This window comes from Sceloporus occidentalis, unplaced genomic scaffold (assembly GCF_023333645.1).
Source record: "Sceloporus occidentalis isolate IW3139 unplaced genomic scaffold, rSceOcc1.0.p SCAF_4, whole genome shotgun sequence".
In the NCBI taxonomy this organism is placed as follows: Eukaryota; Metazoa; Chordata; class Lepidosauria; order Squamata; family Phrynosomatidae; genus Sceloporus; species Sceloporus occidentalis.
The window spans coordinates 92,783,612-92,811,280 of record NW_028316984.1 but is presented as its reverse complement, the minus strand read 5'-3'; the positions used below and the strand labels follow the sequence as shown (position 1 = coordinate 92,811,280).

The 27,669-nt window shown below is 40.3% G+C and overlaps 1 protein-coding gene across 10 annotated transcripts in view; it reads right to left on the bottom strand.

Annotated features, from left to right (window-relative positions):
- The window catches only part of LOC149314349 (tetraspanin-4), a 771,146-nt gene that overhangs the window by 287,594 nt on the left and 455,883 nt on the right, over positions 1 to 27,669 (bottom strand). The window lies entirely within an intron of this gene.

Genomic DNA, 27,669 nt, shown 5'->3' with positions numbered 1-27,669 from the left:
GTTTTCCTTTTCTGGTAACACAAATGTTGTTAACAGGAAAAGAGAAGCTTTTGTCAAAGAGAAATTCATTGACTACTTAGAGTGTTTTGATATTTATGTTTTCAGTAGTCTGGTGGGGAAGAATGTAAATATTTTAGAATGCATTATTTACTTTTAACATGGAGAACTGGCCTTTAAACTCTTGCCAGCAATAGAATTTCTTCAGAAATCTTCTTTCACATAGAATGCTATGTGCAAATTCATACTAGATGAATTACTTTAAAATTTGATATCATGGACATTAAAACTTGAAGTTCCATGCACTCACTTTTTCCAATTCCATTCCTTTCTAGGTGAGCACTGAACTCAATACACAACCATTTCTACAAATCTGTTGAAGCTCCCCCCACTCAGAATAATCCTACCATTATCCCATACCACTGGTATTCCATAGTACTTCCACTGGGAGAAAGCTGAGAATACCAACCATGGATTTTGAGGGCAGTGATTCTGTCAGCAGCACTAAGAGATTAGGGAGTGGGCACCTCTGGCCAGTCTTTTTAATGGCAGCAGCAAGGAAGTTTCCAATTAAGAAGGCAGAGGGTAGGAGAGTATTGCAATTAATGAGGTATTAACACTGCTGTCAGTTCATGGGGGACCCTTGTTCTATTCAAGATGGGTGCTGTCATTAAACAAAATCCATCTCCCCTTTCCAAGTTTCCAGCAGATAGAGCTCCCAAGTGAAATAGCTTTTACATTTGATTCTTAACCCAGATGCAGTTTGCTTTCATGAAAAGCTCAGAACATCACAAGAGGCTGCAAGGTGGGGAAGCACACTTGAAGATTAATTATATATCTTTCCCCTTCAGACTAGGTCAACATTACACTTTGCTTGAACTGGAGCCAAAGAAAATGAATCTTGGCAAAGGAAGTACAGAGGAGTATTGATTCTAGCATTACCATAGCCGCTAGTGGCCTGCAGAGGAATTTAATGAATTAATGAGGCACAGAACTGTATCTTTTAACGCAGCCAAATAGACTGCATTTGGGTACATGCAAACCTTGCATAGCAGGCTGTTTTGATTGCTATGCCCATGAACTGGTTTCATGCAGGAACAAAAAGAAAAAACAGAGAAACCTAGATGGTCACAGCCTACCCAGATCAAATGAATTAATTAAGATCACATCTTCAATCCCTTCTATGTGTGCAAGCCCTGTTGTGAGGAATTTTGGAAACAGGGATGACTTCTGTTAAAAATAAAGATCAAACATGGACATCACAGAGAGTAGCTTTCTGGAACAATCTGAGCTTATCTTCAAGCAGGCTTGCTGTCAACCATCAATCTCACCCTCTCTAATAATTCTGATGTTAGAGCAGCAGTATCACCCTGTGAAGCATGCAGCTTACCAGCAAGGACACAGAGGGTTACACAACAATTTTAATAGCAATGGGCCCACCACAGGGATGCTGTTGCATTTCAATAGGAGAGAACATGAATGGAAGACTATGCAAAAGCCATCTTTAGACAACACATAGTCAGAACTCAAGCCTGTAGTAGGTCCTAGGACATGGTAGATGTCAGTAAGGACTATGTGTCATCTATGTGCCACCACTAATTTTGGCCAAATGACCAAAGGGGAAGACAAGCAGACTAATACAACCATCAAAGGGCTATTGAGCCAATTTATCGAGCCTGTCGGTGGATCTTTGCCCCACAAAGAGTCTGAAGACAGCCCCTGCATGTGCTAGGAAATGCAGGTCAGAGATGACAATGGGATTCCACACGGTATTTCATTCACATTCACAATGGGGATGCAACTAGGGTGCATTTGGAATATCACTGCAGTTTTCAGTTTAAGACTAGAGATTTCTGATTCCTTTCAAACAGGGAATATAAATAGGGTGATAGGAAATCCCATTGAGCTTGTGAAAATCCTACTGCTATCTTCAACCTGAGATAACCCCTGGATTCCATCAAGACCCCATAAACACACTCAAGTTTCCAATTAAGAACAAGAGGAAGGAAAATGGTTAGCTGAGAGGTGAAGGGCTTGATGACATCGGCAGAGGGTACTTGGGCAGGGCCCCAGCCTTGACATCATCCACACCACCACTGAGCCCAAGGAACAATCTGGCCCTTGAGACCAATATACCTCCCTATCCCACAATTAAAGCAAGCTCATGTGCCCTGATCCAATAATAGTTTCCAACTCAGGACTGCTTATTTTCTTACAACAACAAGGGCTATAACAATTCACTTCTCCCATTTGATGAAGCCCTATTTTGACCAGCCAGCGATCCAGTCATATCAACTAGCTAGCTAGCAAATGTGAGGTTGTGGATTTAGTGTTAATCTTAGACAAGCGAGACTTGAGTTGTAGTCCCCAATCAATCATGAAATTCATTTGGTGGCCTTGAGTCAGACACTCTTTCAAGCTAAACTACCTCACAAGTTCAAAGCAAAAATAAAATGAACAAGTTGCCCCCAGAGTTTACTTGGGAGAAGATACAGACACCAATGGGGCAAATGAAATAATATAAAACCACTCTATTGCAAAATAACCAAGCAAGGAGGAATTACAGCAGCACCTCTTCTAGCAGTTTCTATAAAACAAAAGGTCCAGAGAAAAACAAAACCCAGTATAGAATAGAATAGGCATCACTTCTCCTTATCACAGCTTCTCATCCCTTCCAAGAATTTTGCAACCTTTTAATAGGATCTAACATTTCTATCCCTGGGCAACAGCTACCAACCCTTCCCACTGATTTTCCTAATAGCTCCCCTGAGCCCTACTCCTTTGTTTCATCTTTTGTTTGGTCAGTATGGGGCTAATTATGTGTTATGCTCTAACTAACACATATAAAGTACCTTTGTTTTTGTATGTGTGTTTAAAAAAAAATCAGAGGGGAACCCACAGTGAAGAAAATGGCATTTCCCCCTTTATGGTTATTATGCTTATTCTTATGATTCCAAGGATGACTGAAAGAGAAAAGGTAAACTGGGATGGTAACTACTTTTTTTATTTCTGCCAGAAACAGGAGTGTTCCCCATAACAGCTTTTGGATCCCTTTATTCTGTGCAAAGGAGAAGTATGGAGTTGTCACTCACTATTTTTCATCTCAGGCCAAAGCAGGGAGAAATGGCAGAAACTTATTCCTTCCTGAAGCAATAGTGTGAATAGCATAGAAACAGAGTTACTCCTACTGCAGAAGCAAACTATTGCAGATTGAAAAGACAAGTGTGAACATGGTCATTAATAATATTTCAATAGCATTTCATACTTGTCATTCATGTTTAATGCATGTTATTCAGAAGAACAGGGAAGCATAAAACAAAATATGCTTCTGTGTCTGCCATCAAATTGCCTGACAACGACTGGCAAGGAATGATTTTCTTCCCTCATGGACACACTATGTACTTTTCATTATGTAGGAAAGAGACAGAATTCTCTAGCCCCTGAAACAGGCCCAGTGGCATAACAGGGGTATGTGGGTCATACCCCACTGTTCCTCAAACATCTGCCTTTGGGCAGAAATGGGCTGTGGCATTCACCTGTGTCCCTTTACAACACTGAAGAGATGGTGTGAGTGCAATAAAGCTCAGTGGGAGAAGAAAGGAGAAGTGCTAGGATTTTTTTAAAAAAAAAATTAAAAATTTTTAAATTGTATTTTTAAAAAGTTTTCAAAATTGAAATTTTTTATTCCTTTTAAATTTTCTTTAAAAACATAAAATCTTACCAAACGTTCACTTTAACTGCCAAATGTTCACTTTAACTACATGGAACTATGTACATGTAAATATATTTAGTATCTGCACATGATATTGGCATTTAAAGGTATAATTTAAATTTTGTTAGCTGTTTATGTCACCACACCCAGTGATGTATGGGAATTACAATTTATGAGTAACATTAGTACAAAAACATTACAAAGGTTTTTGTATGGTGTGATATGGGAAGAAATCAATGGGAGGGTGACATCATGAGTTACCCCACTGGGTGATGCCAACCCTAGTGATGCCACTGAACAGCCCTTTCATTTCTGTTAATGCTCAAGTCTGGAATCTGTTTTCAGCACCATGGCCAGCAGCCTGGAATACATGAAATAATAAAAGGACGCAGGAGTACCTTCCTCTTTCTACTGAGTATCTGCAGCCTGTACCCAAATGCTTAAGCAAAGCAAAGAAATAGGTCTTCCATGCCAGCTGGTCCTATGATATCCTTTTTAGAAATTGAGCACTGCATAGGGATAGTAATGCAGTTCACCAAAATGGTTGAATGCTACAGTCTGATGTTTTCCTCATGTTACAGTGGTGCTTATCTCCCATACACATTCATATAAACACCCAGTGCTGCATCTTAGTTTCTAAATTTGTCAGTTCCTACCCACACCTGTCTTAAATTGCTTCTGCAGGCACAGGCATATACATTTCTTTTCAACAAATCCAATTTATACCAAGAGCCTGTGCTATGCACAGAACTCACACTGGGTAAGTCACAGGTTATTTCCTTTCTCCTTGGTGTATAGAACTCCTTTACACACATACACACATACAAAGAGAGTTAGAGTACTGGACTTCTCACCATCCAAACACTTAAATTTACATAAAGGGAATGAGAGACTCAATCTTCAATTATTGCAGCATTAAAATCTAGTCATAATAGCAGTCTCTTGATAAACCCAATTAGTACGTAAAGACAGATGATGACATATAAATGAAGACTTTCTTCTTGTAGTGCAAGGATAAAAAGAAAGAAGCCAGAACATTGATTGAATTTGGGAAGATCAATTCCTAATCAATGGATGAAAAGTGATAAAGAAGATAAACCCAAGTAGGGTACTACTTTGAAAGTACATATGACTGAGATCATTCTGGGACAATTAGCACCCAGCATTAGGCTCCTTAACATATTGAAGAAGGTGGGAGTGTTTTATACTTGAGAAGCAGCCAACAATGAGACTGGTTATAAGCTATTGGCTTTCCAAGACTTAGCAGATGGATTGAAAAATCAGAAAATAAGCTCTCGGTATGTATAAAGTACCAGTCGTGAACTGCCCTCTCTATATATTGTCAAAGGTGAGTTGGGGTTTTTTTTTTGGTCTAGAGTGCAACAGAATGGGGGAAAGCACTCTTTTTTAAAAAATGAGCAAAGAACAGATTGCTTCGTTCCTTCGAAGGGAGGCTGCTCCATTTTAACCTGAAACAATGGCATGTGTGAATAACACTAAGGTTAAAATGACTCTGAGAGATTCATGAACACAAAGCAAAATGGGGACAACACACCCAATATGCGTTAAGAGCTCATAGGAGCTCAGGTGGTGCAGTGGTCAAATGCCTGTACTGCAGCCACTCACTCACAAACCACAAGGTTGTGAGTTCAATATCAGCCAGGGGCTCTGGTGTAACTCAGCCTGGCATTCTTCCATAGGCGCGTTACAGACCGCCCCTTTGGGGCGGCCTGTAGGCGCACCTTTCCCCGCCGGATCGGGGCCTCAGTGGCCAGAGCGGCAGCCGCTGAAGCCCTGATCCGCCGCTTTCCGGGCTGCGGGGAAGCGGCAAAAGGCCCCTTCCCCGCAGCCTGGAAAGGGGTGTCCTTGGGGCTTCAAGCCCCAAGGACACCCCGCGGTGGCAGGGAGAAGGAGAAAGGGGCCGTTTGGCCCCTTTCTCCTTTGTTCCACTGGGCGCAGCCGTCTGAATGCTGCGCCCAGCGGACCAAACCAGGAAGGAGCTCCGAAACGGAGCTCCTTCCGGGGTTGCGGAAAGGGCGCCCTAGGCGCCCTGCTGCGACCCCAATACGTCACAACCGCGTCGCCTCGTTTGGAGGCAGCGCGGTCGTCATGTATCGATGATGGCGGCCGTGTGGAACGGCTGCCGTCATTTTGTGCACGCGCAGCGCACACTAGGGTTAGGGCGGTGCAGAAGCACCGCCCCATCTTAACCCTAGTACGCGCTCCGCGCGTACTTTTAAGCCCGTCTGTAACGGGCCATAGATTGCTAAAATAGTACCCAGCTTGTTGGGGGCAATTAGCTAACACTTTGTACCCTGCTTAGTACATCAGTAAGCATACATGGTAATGTACTTGCTATTGCTATCAGCACAGTGATCTGCATCTCCTCAGGACCTAAAAATGCGTGTGAATGCCCCTGAGTGCTCATTATTTATCTAAATAACAGCCAGAAAATATTGTCCTCTTCAAGTGGCTATTCATATTTTGGGAAAAGCCTCTTGTTGCTTGAAGCTTCCACAACATCACAGCTTCAGGGGGCAATTTTTGTTGGCATCATAGAAAGAATAGCAAGATAGTTCCACTCCCAGCTTTAGTCCTACATTTTGACTGGTTACAGAAACTGTTTAGGCTCGCCTGTGGCTGTATTTTCCCAACAAAAACATGTGTGAAAATTGTATTCAACATCAGGGCTAATTTCACCCTCATGCAATGAACTCAGCTTCACAGTAAGAGAACAGGAGGAACAGAAGGAATGACACGAGTGACATGAAGTTCTTTGCTCACTTTTGTATGAACTTACTCCCTTAAAAAGGCTATACAGAGAAATGTACGTGGTGTGTGTGTGTGTGTGTTCGGGAAGAAGAATTTTGCCTGGCTCTTTGTGTCTTCCAACAGCATAGTCTAATTTTCAAAGTGACACCTCTCCAGGGATATTGTGGTGTGTGTGTGTGTGGGGGGGGGGGGGTTGATAACTGTCCCATCTTCCAAGGAGCATTAGTGCCATGCTCCTTATTTCAGACAGTGTGGTGTGGTGTAGTGTGTGGTGATAGTAGTGGCACTAGTGGGCATTCTGTTCCAACTAAGCCTTCATTTCAAACTTTTGATCAGGGGTAGGCAACCTACGGCCCGAGGGCCAGATCCGGCCCGGCGAGGCCTTGGGACCAGCCCCAGCCTGGTCCTGCTGCTGATTGCCACTGGGGCCTTTGGCCTATCAGGAGGAGGCGGGCAAGCGGTGGGCAAGGGGGGCAATTGTCTATAGAAGCCTCAGAAACATGCATTTATATTAACATTTTTTTAAAAATCAGAAATTTTTTTCACACGTCCTACATTTTTTAAAAAGTGTCCTCCATTTGAAAATTTTGTCCTACATTTGTCCCGGTTTATTTATTTATTTATTTATTTTTTAAATTATTTAATTACTTTTTTTTTGGCTTCGGCCCCCCAGTTGTCTGAAGGACAGCAACCCGGCCCCCGTCTCAAAAAGGTTGCCTACCCCTGCTTTAGAATTTTTAATTATCAAGCTTTACAGCTTTGATTTCAAATTATTTGTGATACTAGCAGCTAGTATTTAGATATTTATTTATATTTCATTTTATATGCTGCCTTTCTCCCAGAGTGGGGCCCAAGATGGCTCACACAGTAGCATTATGCCAGAATTGATGTTACATCCTAAGTTACAACCTTACACATCCTTCATTACAAATTGGCCAGATAGCAGAACAAGAAAAGGGTTAGCACAATGGGACAGAGAGTCAACAGATATGAGATCACTCACCAAAAAGAACTACAATAACAAGCACTGAGGAGTCCAATCTGGCACCTTGGTAGAAAGTAAGAGTCATTCCTTTCAGATCTCAGAGGAGAAGCTTACAGGGAACTGTGTCCCCTGTGTCTTGAAGCTATGGTGGGTGCATTCAAAAATGTATTTAGCCCATTGGGAATTTTTCGAAGCCATATTTTGTTCTCACTGTAACTGATAAGACACTGGCAATTGCTGATTGCTAACTTAAGCTAAATATCCCAAGAAGTGGCTCCAGTGCCATAACATTTCCAAGGATGTTACTGTAACTTTACCATGTTTGAGTAATAAATGAACTATCCTCATGCTTTATATAGGGGGGAAAAAACCTTGTCCCATGCTTTGCCTAAGTACCATTGCTTTCCAATTGAGGGAAGGGGAAAAGGAAGTTCTCCAGGAATTTGGAGAGGAATTGTTTTGATAAATATGCACAACACATGCCTCCTTCACTGGCTAATGAAAGTGTAAAAAAAGAGGAGTTGTGGAACCTCCAAAAAACTTAATCTCCTTTAGAGTTGGAAAGAGGATTGTGGAAATACTCCTTCCTGCTTTCATTTTCCTTCCGTGAGAAAGCCAGAGGACCATTCTTACACTACCTAAACAAGGAGAAGGGGGGGGGGGGAGAGAAGCTCTCAGACTATCTTGTCATCTTGTGCAAGTATGATATTCCTCCCTTCCACAAAGGTCCAACTCCTTCTGATCTTTGGGACAGGTTCCCACATGATCCTCACAATACATAAAATGAAAGGTGGAGTTCAAACATTTTTAGTGCTACAAACATTTACATGAATGCTGACCTTTGCCCACCTGCTAGAGCTGTTTCACTCCTTTGAGTTCTCAAAACATATTCATTCTTAGTGGTTATGTCTTACAGATCTTTTGAGCCAAATCACATCCTTTCACAGCTTGTTGTTGAACTTAATAGGATTTGGGGAAGTGATTTTTAATTTTGCCTCTTACTAGTTAATTCTGATATCATTTTTCTCTTATTGTTATAGTTGTTGCTGTAAGCCATGATAACCATAAAAGCATTTAAAATACATACATATAAGTTATTTATTCAATCAGCCTTTGATGCATAGAGTAAGGGGGAAGCAGCAGTAGGTACCAGAGGGATCAGGAAAAACATGGTAGAGGTGGCTTAAGCAGAGCTTTGGATAATTACCTTTGGCACCCATTGTCTGGAATCTAATTGCTCCTTTTGAACTGAAGTTTTTGGGGGACACTGACAAAGACAGGAGCAGCTAGAAAAAAGGGCCTGGTGAGTCACATTTGGCCTACAAGTCACATACATCCCATCACTGATCTAGATAATGCTTTGTTGATTCTTATAGATCAGAACTACATATTTATGGAAACCCTCTGTGTGGGGAAACAGTAACACCACTGACTACAATGATCACCACAGCAGCGCCACTATTCTCAACGTCACAACCACCCTGTGCTGCAATGTACATAGCAAGAATACTGTAGTTTACTTTAATGGTGCATAACATTGCAAAGAGACTTCCCCATCTGTTCCACCTTCTAATTACAAAACATAAGATGAACATAATGCACCATAGACCATAAAAGACTGAGCGTGATCCAGGATTGAAATGCATGGTGCAAGCTCCTTATTTAACACAGAAGGCATCTGTTGAGATATTCTCAGGTCATGTTTCACATATTTGAGCAGTGGATCTTACTTCTTTAACATGTGGCAGATGAAATATTTCATGTGTCTATTAATCAAGACTTCCTAATACACCATTATAGAACTTGAAGGTTCTGAGAGAGGTCAATAGTCAACTGGGAAAGCAAAACAAATACCTATCACATGGCAATGTTTATTTCCAAAATTTCCAAAGTTTGAAAATTTGGCAAGGTGGGGGGAGGAGTGTATCAGTTTCATTTAGTTTCTAATTCTTTCAGACTTAAGTTCATTTTGTTCCAGTTCCATGTGAATGTTGTGTAAGGCTGCATCTGTACTTCAGAATTACTCCAGATTGATACTGCTTTAACTGCCATGATCAATGATATGTAATTCTCAGAATTGTAGTTTTGTGAGATATTTGTGAGACTGCATCACAAACTTAGGAAAAATGTGACTATTGAAGTATAATTGTATTTTGGGTTGCATATTGGTTCAGGACATGCAATTTAGGGATGTTTCCATTAAAATGTAAGGTGGATATATATATATATATATATATATATATATATATATATATATGCATTCTCTTACTCTACCCTACTTATTCGTATTATAAACTCCTCTGTATATATGTCCCCCCCTTCCAGTGAGAAGCAATCATATATAAAGTTATAGGTGTTATATGATGCTGCAAAAAAGTGTAGAAAGATAATCAATCTCAGAAATCTCTCTATACTTGCAGTGAGGAAATAATGAAATTTTCTGAGATGACAGAAACAGACTATTATTCTTCTGGGGAAAGTTGAGAAAAACTTCTACTAGATCAGCCTGGAAGCTTTTTTCCACACTATCAGAGAATAATTATTAGCGCTTAGTGTGCAATCAATTTACAAAAGAACCAAAATCATATTTAATGTGAAAGCATCATTACAGCTCCTTAGGCTGTTATACTGCAACCTGACTGCAACATTCCACTGTGTGTGTGTGTGTGTGTGTGTGTTGTGTTGAGAAAAAGATAATATCAGAAGTCCAAAAAAGGGGAGAGGGAATCAAATCAGAATATTCACAGGCATCTAAAATGTCAGTTACTTTACCACTCATAAAGGCAATGTCCCACTTGAATTTAGTAAGATTACCTGTAACAAGTAACCAGAGAAAGCTAAGCAGTTTGAACTTGTCAAGGTGAAATTGAGGGTTGACATAACCTGTTTCAGGTGGGCAGCCTGCAAGAGACCAAATGTCTGGAGGCATGACTTCTCTTTCAATGACACTCTAATCTCTTCCTGATAACAAGGGCATTGCTGACTTTTCAGCAAGATAAAAAAATTCCACTGTTTTATTTTTCTGCTGGAAGCTGGGTCAACAACAATCTATTTACAATTCTACATCTGAAGATAGAGGGAGGAACTCACAACTAGTTTGTAATTGTACTTGTGACTACTACAAAAAGTTCTTACACTGGTACAAAGTTTAACAAACCCACTTCCTCCCCACCCCACCCCCCACTTCAAAATTCTTCTAATCCAGATGGGTAACTGAAAAGCACTGCAACTACTACCTCTCCAGGTTCAAGTCATAAAGCTGTCCCTCAAGAGAGTGCTTTAAAGAACATTACATTTTAAAGCATAATAAAACTGGTGTTCTGTTTATCTGCTTTCTGGTTCTCCAGCCTTTAGAATATTCTGCTGCCATATAATCTCTGTACCAATTAAAGCTGGCAAATTGTGGTCCTCTGAATTTTAACAAGCAACCTATAAGCCATGAAGCCAGGATACAGAGAGCGACCCACCATGGCACAAGAAACAAATGGGGGTGGGAGAGAGATGCCAAGAATGGACTCAGTAATTCAGTGTCTTTAAACTAGATCAACTGAAATGAGAAAGCTGTTTTACCTGCTTGCTTAGAAACACTTGACAGAGAAATTAAACTCTTGGTTAAATGAGAATTGTGAACTGCGAACTCTCGCATGAAACTACCAGAATTCATTAAGAAACATAATTTTCAACACAAACATAGATTAAGATAATTAAGGTGATATGATAGCACTGTTTAAATACTTGAAGGGATGCCATATTGAGGAGGGAGCAAGCTTGTTTTCTGCTGCGCCAGAGACTAGGACCCGGAGCAATGGATGCAAGCTACAGCAAAAGAGATTCCACCACAACATTAGGAGGAACTTCCTGACAGTAAGGGCTGTTCGACAGTGGAACACACTCCCTCGGAGGGTGGTGGAGTCTCCTTCCTTTTAACAGAGGCTGAATGGCCATCTGTCGGGGATGCTTTAATTGAGATTTCCTGCATGGCATGAAGTTGGACTGGATGGCCCTTGCAGTCCCTTCCAACTCTGTTTCTATGATTCTAAGGTTCAAAACACACTGCAGAAATAATCCAGTCTGAGACTGCTTTAATTGTCTTGGCTCAATGGTAGGGAATTCTGGGAACTGCCATTTTTGAGACATTTAACCTTCTCTGTCAGAGAGCTCTGGTGCCACAATAAACTACAATTTCCAGGATTCCCTAGCACTGAGCCAGAGCAGTTAAAGTGGTCTCCAACTGGATTATTTTTCAGTGTGTTTTGGACCTAAAAGATATAGCAAAGTAGCAATAAAGGAATGCAATAGGTCTGATCAAGACTGGAGATGAAAGATCCTGTCAATTTGTTTCACTACATTTTTCATTTTTCCATTTCTTGTGTCTATTTTTGCATCAACTTAAAATAAAAAGACCCCACAAAAGTTTGTATTCATTTCTCTTAATATATCCAGTATTTACAAGACATTTTTCACTATATCATGCTTTTTGTATAATATTTTTTGTAATACACACTTTTCATGTCTGCTTTCTAATAATATGCACACAGACATATCTCTCCTATGGAGCACTGTATTGCAACATTCTGGGAAATGCAAACAAAATGGCTTACTTACTGAGGTTCAATGTCACCAGTAAGCTAATGACACTATTTTTCCCCTTTCCATTTAATTCAAGGGAAGCTGTTTCAGTGCTTAACCGGTGTCTGGTGCTAGATGAGATGAGAGTGAACAAATCTGAGCTTAATCCAAGTAAGGCAGATGAGCTCCTGGTCAATTGAAAAGTGGATCAGGGAATGGGAATTCAACCTGTTGTGGATGAGGTTACAATCCTGCTGAAATCTCAGGTTTACATATTCTTGGATTCAGCTCTTGGGTTATTGCATTCCACCCTGCGCCTGAATGCCCAGATTTCTGTAGTAACCAAGAGTGAATTTGCAGAGTTAAACTAGTGTGCCAGTTATGCCTGTACCTGGAAATGTGTGATCTGACCACAGTGATGTTTGCCTTGACTCCACTCTCTTTGGATCACTGTGATGCACCCCATGGAAGGCTGCCTTTGGAAATGGTTTGGAAATGTCTGTGGGTTACAACAGCCTCAATGACTTCTAGAGTTGTCAGGTCAGGACCATCACAGGTCCTGAGATACAGCACCAAAACATGAGTCCTAGGGATGACCCCTTGCCATGGGCCCTGATGAGATTATTAAGTATAATATATTGAACACTGGCCACAACTGCACAGAATATGCCACTGAAACAAACAAACAAACAAACAAAAAACAAATGAGGTATGTGCATGTAAACACACATTTTTCTAGGCAGCACCTTTCCCCTGACAGTCTTCCTCTTTGTCCTGAGAACTAAAGGAAAGAATCCAGGCCTTGAGATCTAAGAAGCTTCCTGGCCACTGGTCTGTTTCCATGTACAAATCCAATGGCTGATGTACAAACGTTTGGATCCAAACTATTTGAAAGTCTGAGTGCTATGAGCCTCCTTTAGTGAGGATATGAAAGGGCTTTCCGCACCAGCTACTTCCAGGCTATGGAATTCCCTCCCATGGATTTTCCTGTTCTTGAAAAGCTGCCGGAGAAGCCCAAGTTGGATACAGACTCTTACTGCCTGGGTACAGGGCAGTGCAATAAGATCCGTCAGTGACAGTTACAACCCACATCTATCCTGGCACAGATTTGGCATGGAATAATCTCCTAAAACTAGATGTTCATGCCTTGATTACATTACTTTCCCTGTGTCATGACAGAGGACACAGTCAAGTTCAGTTTTTATAGATACAGTAACTAGTGTGTAAGTGTCACCAATCCTTGTCTTACTTGGAAGACTGAGTAGTTTACTCCTCGTGCAACACTAACTGTGCAATCCTGTGCATAGAATAAGCCTCACTTGAGTGCACTGGATTTCAGACTATGAAACATTGCCAAAGAAAGATGCAATTTAGGGAAGACTTTATTTCAGAGGAAAAAACTGGCCAAGCCACCTTTAAGTATTCCGTGCCCATGGACCCAATGAAATTCATGGGGTCACCATGAATCAACAGGCAATTTGAAGGCACACACACACACATCCCAAAACAAAAAAAGTTTTAAAATTTATTCTAAGTGTGATATAAAGTTGCTATATAAAACTGCTGCTATATAAAACTGTAAGCATGTGATGCTTGAACAGATGTGATGTCAATGAATATTCATGAACATTCCAACCAGTAAGTAAATTAAGCTTTATTAGTCCTACTTAACAATGTGGATGTAAGAAGTTTTTTAGATCTGTCCGTGGTGACACATGCTTTAGTTACATTCCAGCTGGATTACTGTAACATGCTGTATATGTTTGAAAAGTGAATTTGAATTGACATTCTCACATACCTATGGCATATATATGTCCCCGGCTTCCACTCCACCACTGGCATCTGAGGAAGTAGACTAAAGTCTACGAAAGCTCATGCTACCAATTTCTTTCTTTCATTTAGTCTCAAAGGTGCAACAAGATCTCTCTAGATATTGATTCTACAGACTAACACAGCTATATCTTTGAATTCTACCTTTGAAAAGTGTTTGGAAACTTCAACTGCTTCACTGCAGACAGATTGCTAACTGGGGTGGGTACAGGGAGTATACAACCTCCTTGCTGCAACAGCTCTACTAGCTGCTGGTTTGTTTCTCAGCACATTTCAAAGTGCTAGTAAGCCCTACACTGCTCAGGTCAAAATTACTTGAAGAGCCGTATTCTCTTACAAACCAGCCCATCACCTGAGATCTGCTGGGGAGGCCCTTTTTTCTGTCCCACAATCTTCACAGGTACATCTGTTGAAAACATGGGAGCAGGGACGTAGCTACGATTTTGGGAGGGGGGTCACACATACTAAGTGCCACCATTATAATGGGGCTTGGATGCGGCGGCACAGCAGTGCACACCATTCATTGTATCTAACGGAAGGGGGGGTACGGACCCCATGGACCCCCCTTGGCTACGTCCCTGATGGGAGAGGGTCTTCTCAGTGGATTCCCAGAGAACTAGAATGGCACGCTCTCTACTTTCCTTTTGCACACAAGTTAAGAGAGGCATTTGGTGACTCACTGAATAAGGCCTGTCCCAGCACAACAATGTTCTCAGGTTTTGTAATAGCTGTGCTGCGTGCGGTGTGTGTGTTTAATAGTGTATGTTTTAATCTGGTTTTAATTTTTGTTCATTTAATCTCTTTTTAACTTTTGTATTTTGTGAATTTTTAACTATGTGATTTTTTTTAATTACAAACTTCTTTGAGTCCTGAATGGGATATATAATATTAGCAACAGCAGCAGCAGTAGCAACAATTCAGTGCTGTTAGTGCTGAATTTTCATGTAGATCCACAGACTGAAAGAGATGCATATGACAACTCTGGCTGGTGGCTTTCATATCAGCAGAGCAGTGAATCCATTCTGAAATTCACTCTGAACTTCAGAGAAGTATCCAAGTGCTGGAAATATTTTAAGAATAGGTCTCAAGACATTGTATATAGTTTTTTTTTTAATGTCAGGACTAAAAGCCAGCGTAGTTTTACTACCCTGCTGTCATGAAAACCACTCATCACAACCAAGTGAGAATTAAGAAAGAAGAAACCCACAAAGATTGCAAAGCAAAGCAAGGACAGCTTGCCCAGAGGCAGGACATCTGAAAAAAGTGGACAAATCAGGTCATAAAATGAGAGATATGAACCTAAAGAAAATACAGCCAGGGGAGTAGGAAAAAAATAGCGGAGGAGATGAAGACTGAAAAACTATAGATGTCCATATAGATTGTAAAGCAATGAGTGCTTTGGGGTATGAAGAAGAGACTTTTTCCTTGGGCTTTTTTTCTTTTTTCACTGCTTTCTCATATCATCCACACCCAGAATTCAGCAGCCACTGTTCATGCTTAGTGTTAACTGGACCACTTTAAAGTGCTCCTCCTCCAAATTATTTTTCTCCTGAAAATCCCAGCTTCACCCAAGCAGGCTGAGGGCTGAATCTGTACTGCAGAATTAATGCAGTTTGACATTACTTTAACTGCCATAGCTCAGTGCCAAGGAATCCTGGGATATGTAGTTTGTTGTGGAAGTAGAGCTCTAACAGTGAAGGCTAAATATCTCACAAAACTACAAATCCCAGAATCCAAGGCATTGAGCCATGGCAGTTAAATCAGTGTCAAACTGTATTAATCTTGAAGTGTAGATTTAGCCCTCATCTCTCATTTCTGTTTCTGATTACATACCTATCATTACTCAATATCTGAATTCTCTCTTAGTATATTTATTTAATTCAGAGGTGGAATTGTGTGGCCCTTTGGAAGTTGTTTAATTACAACTCCTAGTATGCTTCAACATTTGCAATCCTGGGTAGGATTGTTGGGAGTCATAGTTCAATAACATCTGGAGGGCCACACCACTCCCATCCCAATTTAATGTATTTAGTAAATCCATGTATATAGTGCTGAAATGATATCTTGGAAGTGGTATATATGATAATGAGTTGTCTCTGACCCTTCTGGAGGCTGCTTAAAGATTATAAAGTCTTCTCACATCTCTATAATGACATCCTTTCCCACTTCTCTCAAATCCTAGCTCTGGCTCCTCAAAGCAGTAGAGCGTCTCATTTCAGAGGTGAGAGACTGCATTAAGCAAGAGCGTGTCACAGAGTTGTAATAACTAGTGCTCATAATGCAGGAGATTATTCTCTCTCCCTCTCTTGTCTTTACAGTCATTACATGAACAATGGAACACTAACAGTAATTTTGGCTGAGACTGTGGAATTTACCCCAGATAGAGTAAAGCACTTTCTGCAGAAAGTTACCTCACCATGAAAAAATCTATATTCTCCTGTCATAAGGAGTTCCAGTATTTAGTACCACAAATATCATTTTAGCCATCTGGTATTTCACAATCAATGCTCAGAGACAAAAGGCCTGAACAGACAGGCCAAAATATAGCTGCTTCAGGTCACTTTGGAGATATGCTGTTTAAATGATGCATGCATCCTAAGAGGCTGGAAGCCATGCCAAAGCCACACTTCAGTCCTTAGGACTGGAGTGCAGCTTTGGAGCAGCTTCTTCTATGCAAAATGTATTCTTCTCTTCTTGTTCAAAGAAATTCATGTTTTTAAACCCCCGATGGTCTTTTTTCAGACTCTATGAGTGTGTTCTTTTGACAAAATTTAGTATTTTTTTTAACTTTAAGCTGTACACCGTGCAATGAAAAACTTAAGCAAATGCTTAGCTTTCTGCTACTGAAGTCAATCAAATCATATGCCTATTCAACCCAGTATGTTGGCAGAGGTCATTGCTCCTGCCCTGAGACAAGCCCCAGAGCTGTGTATCTATCTCTCCTCCTCCTGCTCTAATCACACCAATGTTCTTTGCAACCTCAGCATCACCACTGGGCGCAGCCTCCACTGTTTAACCTGGCTTTGAGCAAGAGACCAAAAGATATCCTGAACAGACGTGAGAGGGGGATGACTGAATAAGACATGTGTGGCATTTGTTCAACTGTGCATGTCCCAAAAATGCCACAGTGCAGTACATAGATCCTAACAACCTTGAGGGTACCAAATCCCATCTGAACCTGGAAGCTAAGCAGGGTCAAGCCTGGCTACTACTTGAGTAGGAGACCACTAAGGAATCTCAGTGCTGCAGGTTACATTTCAGAGGAGATCAATGGCAAACTACCTCTGAGTATTCCTCGTCTAAGAAAACACTAAGAAATTCATGGGGTCAGTATAAATCAACAGACAACCTGAAGTGGAAATGTCAGCTAAAGCTAACAGAGCATTGAATAGTGATCTGTATGTTCAGGTTAGTACTTTATAGTTTAGGTGAGATCAGCTTATGGACTGATGGATCAACATGGCAATCAAAATGCCTTTGCAGTTGTTCTGTGCCTAGTTTGGCATATACTGTGTGAGTCTGGTTGGTTTCAAAGAGTAAGGCATATGTGTCCAGCCACAAGGCTGTAGCCTTGCAAGAATGTACTGCCATTTTCATATTTTAATGTATTTCTTTATTATTTTAAGCATTTTTATCCTGCTGTTCCCAAGAGTGGTTCACATAAGATTACTAGTCAACAAGACAGTCCCTACCCTCGGGCTTAAGCTCTCAAAGACCACAAAAAAGGGGGAAATGGAATGAGAAGGGATAAGAAAAACAAGCAAACACAGACAGTAGTTCCTAGCATTGCACTGAAACAGTTCAGAGAGGAAGAAACCATGTGGATATTCTTCCCTGTGCCATATCCCATGTGTTATGTCTCTTCCGTGGCAGCAGCAGCAGGACATAAGGAGGGGCGAGGGAGGGAAGGAAGGAGCCAGGGAGGAAAGGAAGGAAGAAGGGAGGGAAAGAGGAAGGGAGGAGAGGAGGGGAGGCTAGGGACTTTTGCCCCCAATGGCGGCACGTGTCCATGCACGCCATCACTGGGAACAATGAGACTTGAGCATATTCGGATTTGGGTATGCTCGGGGGTATGCCCAGAACGGATCCACTGCGTATACCGAGGGCCTACTGTATTTATTATCATTTTTGCATAACTAGGCAGAAACACACATCCAGCCTTTTTATAACTGCCTATTATTAACTATCATGGGTAAACACCATCCCTTAGGTGCAAAGGAAGCCTCCATTAAGGGAGCAGTGGACCTTCACATTTGTACATTATGGTTATACTAAGTTGAACTATTTGTGCATCTAATTCAATGTTGCCTGCTCTGCCTGGCAGCATCTTTTCAGAGCCATGGTCAGCAGTCTTTCAGACCACCTGCTATCTTATCTTTTATTTATAAACTAGAGACAGACTGAACCTGTACAGTAAGAGTAATAAGTTGCTGTGAATTTGGAGAAGGACTGTTATCCAGAGGAAGAGCACATGTTTTGAATTAAAGAATATCCCCTTCTGCATCTGAAGTACATATTTTAAATGCAGAAAGGATATTCTAAGCTACATCCCATCTTCAAATCCTCCAAGGCTGCAGGACAAGAAAAGCTCACACCCCACACCAGCCTCCACAATTACAAGCCCATGATTATGAGCTCAATAGCTCTTCTAAAGATTTTCAGAAAATTAGGGTCAGATTCTTAAAAAGCAGCAGACCTTGAAAATATGCCATGTTCTTGCAAATGCCGTGGTAGCATTTTTACACAGGCAGTTGCTTATGTATTGAGTTTGCATTCATCAGTTCATCCATTAACTAAACTGCTGGGAAAATATGAATCAGGTATGTCCTCTTTATAGAAAATAGCATTTACATTGGCAAAGGTAGCTAGACTGCTATTTTTAATAACTGTTTCTGTCAGTAAGTCATCTCCCCCCCTGGGTCATTGCCAAGTACAAGTCATAGAAGTAAGTACCATAAAACCAACAGGGGAGAAAGTACTCCTCAAGGCAACAAACAAGATCTCTTTGCTTGAGGGCAAATGTCACATTTGCTTGGCTGCAGGTCTTTCTGACCTATTTATCTACAGTTATCTCATTTATTTTAAATTTTATTTTATTTATATGCCCCCTTTCTCTCAGACTGTGATGCGTCATTTTTGATTTTTTAAAAAATCTTATCAGTTTAAAAAAGAAACCACTACATTTGTTCCAGTAAAAAATTTTTAACAGAATATTCAAAAACAGAAAGTGCTTGTTCAGGAAATGTCAGTAATTTTCACATTTAGCCCCCAAGGTAGAATACTTGGGATGTTTTGTGGTTTAGCCAACAATGCAAATTGGTTTTGTGCAATGGATCTGCCTGGAGCCATTTTAGGCATTATCTCTTCCATGCCATGTAAAACAACATTGTAAAATAACATTGCTTTTCCTCCAGCTCATTTCTATCTTACTGACATGTCCCTAGCATTAAAAAGAAACTTTTTTGGCTGTTTTTAGAACTGTTACCTTATTTTGCCTTGGTTGTCAACCACTATCTTCCCCAGGAGAAAAGACGGCCTGCTTTTCAGACACTGGCTTGGAAATGCTTATGTACCACTGCCTCAGTTCACGGTGCCATCTACTGCTGCTGAATAAATAATATGCAGGACACCGGAATTAACTCCCTCCCTTTTGGAAAGCTTTATGAATAAAAGGAGAAGAGATATCCAACCCAGTGCATACAAGCAATTTTTTCTATATGAAAGTAGTCACAGTCTGACATAGGTAACTTCAACAAAGGAATGCAAAATATGAATGGGGCAATGGAAAGATATAGTTGGCACAAGGATGGAACAAAAATGCATTTCAAAAGTATAGTTGGCCTTCCATATCCACAGATCCTTTATCCATGGATTCAACTGTTCACAGTTTGAAAATATTCCAAAAATACAGTACATAAATTCCAAAAAGCAAATCTTGATTTTGCTATTTTATATAAGGGATTCCATTTTATAATGCCTCTATTATATAATGGGACTTGGGCATCTACAGATGTTGGTGTCAACGTGGGGTCCTGGAACCAAACCCCAATGTATACCAAGGTTCCACTGTGATGCCAAGGATGCAATTATTTCACTGGTTTAATAAGTCATGTTTTCTAATTAGTTTTCAACCTTATATTTAGAGTCATTTTGACAGAGATTTCTCATGGCTTCATTTGCATCTATTCTAATGTTTTCTGCATACACACATTAACAGAGTAACAGCAAAGCGGGATGCAGCCGCTTAGTGGTTAAGATGCCAATTGTGATGATTGTAAGATCTGAAGGTTGGCAGTTTGAGGCCTGAGTGCGGCATGATGGGGTGAGCTCCTGTCACATGTCCCATCTTCTGCCAACCTGGCAGTTCGAAAGCATGCAAATGAAGTAGATAGATAGGTACCACTTTGGTGGGAAGTCATGCTGGCCACATGATCACCAGCGCAGTCCTCAGACAACGCTGCCTCTTTGGCTTAGTAATGGAAATGAGCAAAGCCCCCTACAGTTGGTTAGGACTAGACATTCATGTCAAGGGTTTACCTTTACCTTTTTAACAGCAAACCAGTAGAATGAATTAAGCAGCAAGTTACTTGCTAAACACTATAACACACAATAAGGACAAATTACATTTTAAACAGCATAACAAGTAATGGGGGAGGGGGATACTTTTAAAAAGAAAATTTCCAAGTTTTGGTTGTGGGACCAAAGTTTGAGGAATTGCACTGGATATATTTGAATATTTACCATTTACCACCTTAGTTTTTCTGTTATCATCAACAGCAACCATCCATCATCTCCACCACAACCATTACCATTACCATCATCATCACCAGTACTCATATAAGGGTCTTTTGAGGATTTTTAAAGCCAGATCAGGTTTACCCACATATAGAAGCAAGCCCTTGTGTGAACTGAATACAAACTTGTACTGTAATCACTCATTTGAAGCAGGATAAATTTTCAAAACAAACAGACAGTCAGACAAAAACCAGCAACGCTCATACTGTACAATCATTTCCAGTATTTAATCTCAGAACAATATTTTCACATTTCTTTGCCTTTCAAAGTATAGATCCTGAGAAATCTCCCTTATCCGCAGCTCTGGGTTCTGAAGCAGAATTTGTACTCTAAAGCATAATGTCCCATTTCCAAACTTTGCTAGCAGTCAGCAGATGAAGAAGTACTTTGACTGTTTGGAAGAGAGATACATTAATATCTCCTTTTCAGTAAAGAGACATATCATTTCCCATTTCTCAGTCTCATGGCCAAATCGCTTTCTCTCAACTTGGGCCCCAGAGACTGATTCATTCTGGGGCAGTGGTGGTACTGAAATAATGATTCATAAGGAATTTCAAAGCTTTCTCCCCATTCTTTGTTATTGCTCCCTGTATCCTTGGAAAGTAAATAAACTTAACTGAAAATCATGTCACAAGGGGCATGGAACTTTATATGACTAAAGGTCCCAGCAATTTTCCCCGTGACAACTGTTTATTACTTTTGGGTTTGATGCATCACACCTTAGAAAATAATTTGTAGTGCTGTGTGCATTATGTTACTATTTGCTATCAAGTTGGCTTTGACTTATGTCAGCCATATGGATGAAGGACCTCCATGAGCCCTGAAGCTCTGTGGGCATTTGTGTCAGTATTATTTTTATCAGATTTTTAAAAACACATGCACCTTACACATAGAGATAATGTACTTCTTCACTAATTTCACTCATGAATGACACAGTGAGTAATTTTAGCAGTTTTCTTGCTAATGCAAGAAGGATATTGAAAATTGCACAATTCTGAAAACTATTTACAATGCAGGACGTTTTCTGACCCAAAATTGCATATGGCCTTTTTCTGCACAGAACAGCATTTGTCTGCACATAAAATAATATTTCTGTGCAGACATTGTTTTCTGCACAGAAAAAAAATGCTGCTTTCTGGGGCTTAGTCTGTGCAAAAGTCATACTTCTTTTTCTGTGGAGTGTGAATAATAAGTCCGAAACTGTGTAAATTCCCCTTTTTCCAGAATTCTACTCTTCAGGACTTTAAGACACTCAGGAAACACGGTTTTTGACTGTGTTATGAATGTCTTTGAAAATTATTTCCATCCCTAACACAGGCATGCATCTATACATATAAAGTGAAATACCTCCAAATGCATATAGCAGCAACAGGCTCTCTAGAGAAATTTTTCCTCTAATTAAATATTGACAACTGGTTTTCCTCCCACTGGAGGTCTCTCAGGACATAAATGATGTCTCTCTACTACCACCCAGCGGTTATGTTCAGGGGGTGGAGACTGAGCACATCAACAACGGAATTCTTTACCCTTTCAGCAGCCAACCAGTTATTGGTTTTAGGATAAAACTGCCCCTACAGTTCAGCACACATTGGATTGCCTCTACTTTTGAAGGCTTTTCCTCTTCCAGGGATTAAAGAGCTCGACTGTGACATTTCAACACAAATCCTAATAAGGGCTGCAGACTGGCATGCCATCTTTAGAGATGCAAGAAGAAGAAGAAGAAGAAGAAGAAGAAGAAGAAGAAGAAGAAGAAGAAGAAGAAGAAATCCCACTGTCACTAGAAACGGGGGGGGGGGGGTTTGGGGGGGAGACAGATGAAACAAGCTGCACTTCTTAAGGCACAGAGATCTAGATATGAGTTGTCTGCACAATCTCATGCATTTCTTCTAGGGGAAAGGTAAGGCAACATTTGTGTGGTGCCATTACATTGCTGGCTGTGTATAGCAGCTTTCAGGTAGTGAAGTTTATATTGTTTCCTTTTCTGGGAAGCTACAAAGTCAATACTACAATTGTCAGCTTCACTAATAAACTGGTGTGGCATAAATCAGTATCCACTGAGAGCCAGGATACAGGAGCAAGTAATTATTGTGGTGGCCAGTTACATATGTAAGGGAAGCCTGTACATTATAGCTTGGCATGTCCAAGGCATCCTTTTTAAATGTACCTGCTAATCACAGTTAGGAAGGTTATTTGCTCCCCTGTCTATGTCAGAGAGAAGCAATGCACTTCTACAGGCATCCTTGTGCAACCTATTTGCACTCAAACTATGGAAACTCATCCCATCCCACCTTCTTTGTGGGTTGCCTGGCAAGTGAGACTAGGCAGTGTTAGGTGTCAGTGCTAAGTTGTGATTTCACTGCAAGTGGATTTCTAAGTGCAGCACATTATTCTCCTCATAGATGTAGATGTGGAAGAAAGTCAAGGGATGCCTTCTATATACCACAGGGGAGGGTGCTGAACCTGTTCCATACCCACAATGTTTCAAAGCTGTTAAGAAGTCAAGGCTTCCTCATTTCTGTAGTTATACCCCTTGGTTCTTTTGGTTTCTCTGTCACAATACAGTACAAATGTGTGGGGAAAGTCTGGTCTGTGGGTCCCTGCACCCAGCCCCAATGTGGCCTTCCAACACTTCAGACACCTGCACATGTGGCGAAGAAAAAGAAAGAAATCTAGTGTAAAAAATGTCCAATGACTGTTCCAGAAGCCTTCAGGGGGATTCTGACTTGCCGTTTAAGGTTATTTCAGCTCTCTAAGACTAGTTTAGACTCAAAGGGCCAAAACAGACTGAAGAAATAATCCATTTTGACACCACCTATTTGCCTTGGCTCAATGCTAGAATTCTGGGAAGTGTCATTTTGTGAGACATTGATCCCTCTCTGTTAGAGAGATCTGTTACCACAACAAACTACAGTTCCCGAAATTCCTTAGCACTGAGCCAGAGCAGTTAAAGTGGTCTCAAGCGAGATTATTTCTGAAGTCTGTTTAACCCCAAATTCACTTTTAAAATGAAAATAGCTGTTTTCTACACGGGCATGGGAATATACAGAGGTCCATTCTGGGGAATAAATGAGCAGCTATGGCCCCATTGAAGCCTGAAGGAAATGTGAAAATGGTTCCCAAACCATCAAGTTGCTCATCCCAGCTCTAGAATGAATAATCAGGGCTGGGTGGAGAGGATTAAAAAAAAAGATATATCAATCAGAGGTAATCCTATTTACCAAAAGTAAAGCTGTACTGTTTATTATTGCAGCTTGTTTCATGGTATCAGCTGAAAGATTTTGATTGTTTTCATTAAAGATATAATCTCTTCCTCCCAATTCAGCAATGCATTATTCAGTGGTGTTGCACATCATTGTTTAGGGCTTATCATTCATATTTGCTGAGTTAGACTATAAAAACTGCTACACTGTTCCTTCTGGGAATCAGAAAAATAGCAGTGTGCATTTTAAGCATTTCATGCTGCTTAAAATGTAAATATTGTTGTAGTTAATATATTATTGTATAACATGTTGTTGGAATTAAACACTATTTTCACCACAAAATTAAGAGGGGCAGAGGGAGATTTATGTACAACTAAAATGATTTTTTCTGAAAAGCAATGGGTCAAAAGCAAGGCTTCTCACTTGCTCACCACAACCTTTAAATGGACAGCAGGTGGTGCTATGTAAGATTCAGAACATCATAGGCACTATACTGAATCAGGGAGAAGAGGATTCAGATTCTCAAACTTATGGTCCAGAGCACTTTCATGTTTGACATAATACCCAAATCAGCTTTGCCACCAAGTATTCACTGACCAAAAAGCTGCTGTCAAACCTGATTGTCCTGTCAGTAAAAATACACAACACTTACATTTTTAAATATCTCTTCTTGAAACATACTTTAAAGTTTTCACCTGTCCTATATTTATATTTAAATAAAATGCTGAGATAAAAACTAGCTCCCTGACTCCTACATTCAACATTCTTGTTGCCATCTATATGTCTGCAACAGAAAACCAAAGTGTCTCCTCTATTTACGGATGTTCTCCCTCAGACTGTATCTGCACTGCAGAATTCATGTAGTTTAACAACACTTTAACAACCGTGGCTCAATGCTTTGTATTTTTGGGATCTGCACTTTGCTATGGTACCAGAGTTCTTTGACAGAGACGGTTAAATTAAAAAACCCTAAACCTAACAAAAAAAAAATCCTTATAAACCCCAGAATTTCACAGCATGAAGGGATGGCTGTTAAAGCAGTGTGGATCTGCATTACATCTGAAGTGAAAATGCAGCCTGAGATTTAGACAGATATCTACTGTATGTACTCATGTGTAAGTCTAGAAATTTTAGTCCAAAAATTGACCCAAAAAATTGGGTCAACTTATCCAGAAGTCAATGTAAGTACTACACTTTAACTCTTACCAAAAAGGGAACCATGCCCTGGTGCAAGGCGAGAGCTTAATCTCTTTTGGAGCACCTAAAAGAAACATCAGCCCCTCTACTATATCATCCATCCAGCCTTCAGGGTGAGCACAAATAGTTATGCCTGACAAAAATTTTAAATATCTTTAGTATTATTCTCCTTTGCTTCATCCTTTATATCCTTTGTTAAATGCTCTACTTTTTACCCTTGACTTATCCACAGGTCATATCAAAATCTATAATTTTGGCCCCAATTTATAGTCAAGTATTTATGATAATTTTCCTTTACTTTTATATTGCTATATTCTTGAGGAAAGATACCACAGATACTAAAAACAGTGTATTTAGTCTTGCTCACTTCATTGTGAACAGGGTTATATTAATGCCTTGCAGATCTACAGCCTAGTTGTTTGGATCTTTTCCATAATCCATATGGAGTGGTTCAGATGTGGTATCTGTTATATAAGTAGCAAATATACAAAGTAACACATTTCACTGGTCCAAATGGCTGTTTCAAAGAGTGAGCACCCGAAAATAAAAGATAAAACCATTTTTACAGCTCTAGGATGTGCCACTGTTCAGTTCAGGTGCTGAAAGAATTTGGGATTGGTAATAAAGATCACACTTCCATATCCTCCTGCCCTGAGGAGAGTGGCATCATCTTAAATTATCAAGTTTTTAAAATGCAAAGGGCTAAAGATATCAGTGTTCAGTATGAGGTATGACAACCAAGCAAAATATTTGCCTGTCCCTCATCTGAATGATGCACATCGCTGTAATTCCCCTCGACACAGGTGAAATGTCTCTGTTAACAATTATCTAACATAAGTTCACTCCCCTGAACTATTGCACTATTAGAATCTTCTAGCAGAGAAATACTTCAGCAGACTACAAATCCCAGGTATCTGTAGAATGGAGCCTTTACAGTTTATGTGGTTATCAATCTGCTGTAATGGTGCACTAAGGGCCAGCATGGTGTAGTGGTTTGAGTGCTAGACTATGACTCTGGAGACCAGGGTTCAAATTCCAGCTCGGCCATGAAACCCAGTGGGGGAGCTGGGGCAAGTCACACTCTCTCAGCCTCAGAGGATGCCAATGACAAACCCGCTCTGAAGAAATGTGCCAAGAAACCACCAATGCTAGGTTTGCCATAAATCAGAAATGATTTGAAGACACACAACAATTCCTGTATTATATCACAGTGCAATACCACATCTTTGTACTGTTGTGTGGGTGAGACAAAACCAGCAAGATTCAGCAACTCAAAGTCTCTTAGACTTAAGCATGAGGAAACAAACCTTTGTAATAAAAAGTAAAGATATATCTGGTGGTAGTAAGTTACTCCTGAGTTGGGAAACTGAGTAAAAAGAGCCTCTCCAGCTTCAAACATCCACCCACCACTGTTAGTCTTCTTTGAATCAGTGTAGCTTTGAATACTTCTAGATTAAAGTAGTTCTTTTTATTCCCCTCCTTGGAGCAAAATTTATTTGGCCTTGCCTGACTGGCTCCATCTTCTAGTGCTGCATTTTACTCACAGCTTGGAAAGGGTACTTGGGGAAAGGCATGCTGGGTGGTGAAATCTGAAAGTTAGCAGTCCAAATTAATTTTAGCTTAGTTGTTTTCTAGTCTTCTGCCAACACCATGGAGTCAATATGCACACTGGCGTGGGCCAGCAAAGACCTTTGCTTACAATTTCTCTTAGCAGAAGATGCATTGACCTTCATGCCAGCTGCTGCTGAAGCTCTTTATTATAACTCTGTCCTTGAGATACCCACAAACCAACATTAACAAAGCATAGTATACATATTTTATTTTATTTCACCAATGTTCCTTACTGTTTGGAGACTCGATGCCTCCCCAGCTGGAAATCCAAAAGAGTCTACCAATCCCATGTAGCTCAGAGATATCTATATCTATTTCAGTATATGCATATATAACCAAGTAATCCATTCCACATCATAAACACTATAAATCCCACAGAACAATGCATCACTAAAACAAAGCAGTACTAATTCTGATGCAAATACTACTGAAATGTTCTTGTGGATTTCTCAAGGGAAATTCAAGACAGGTAAAACTAAGACTGGAAAGTTGAATGTTTGCCAAATGCTGTCAAACAGTACAGTATTAAGGAAAGAAGCTGGAGAGGACCTAGACACTAAATGGCAAATCAGGACCATTTCCAACTATGGTCCTATTCCTTAGTCACATAACCTTTGAAAGAGAAGCATCTTAGTCAGGACAGTGTATTGTTGGTGTTCCTACAGCCAAGCTATTGGGATATTTAAGGAAAATCGCTCTTCAGCAACTTGCTCCCCTTCTGAGGTGGCTGTCATTTTCCAGATTTCGCATTTTTGTGTGTGTATGTGCTGAATATTTGCTGTAAAAAATTAGTCACCATCACTATCTTGTTAAAAAACTTTTGTTTTGAAAAAGCTGTATTGTCTTTGGCTGCCATCAGTATGCTGTTCCTACAGTAAAACTTTCCTCTCATTCTCTCACATGTTGAGACTGCTTTTCTATATTTAACAAATAATCCTAAATCATCTTTTTAAAAAAAAGCAAAAAAAATTCTTCTTTTGGTATGCACATTTTAAGAATAA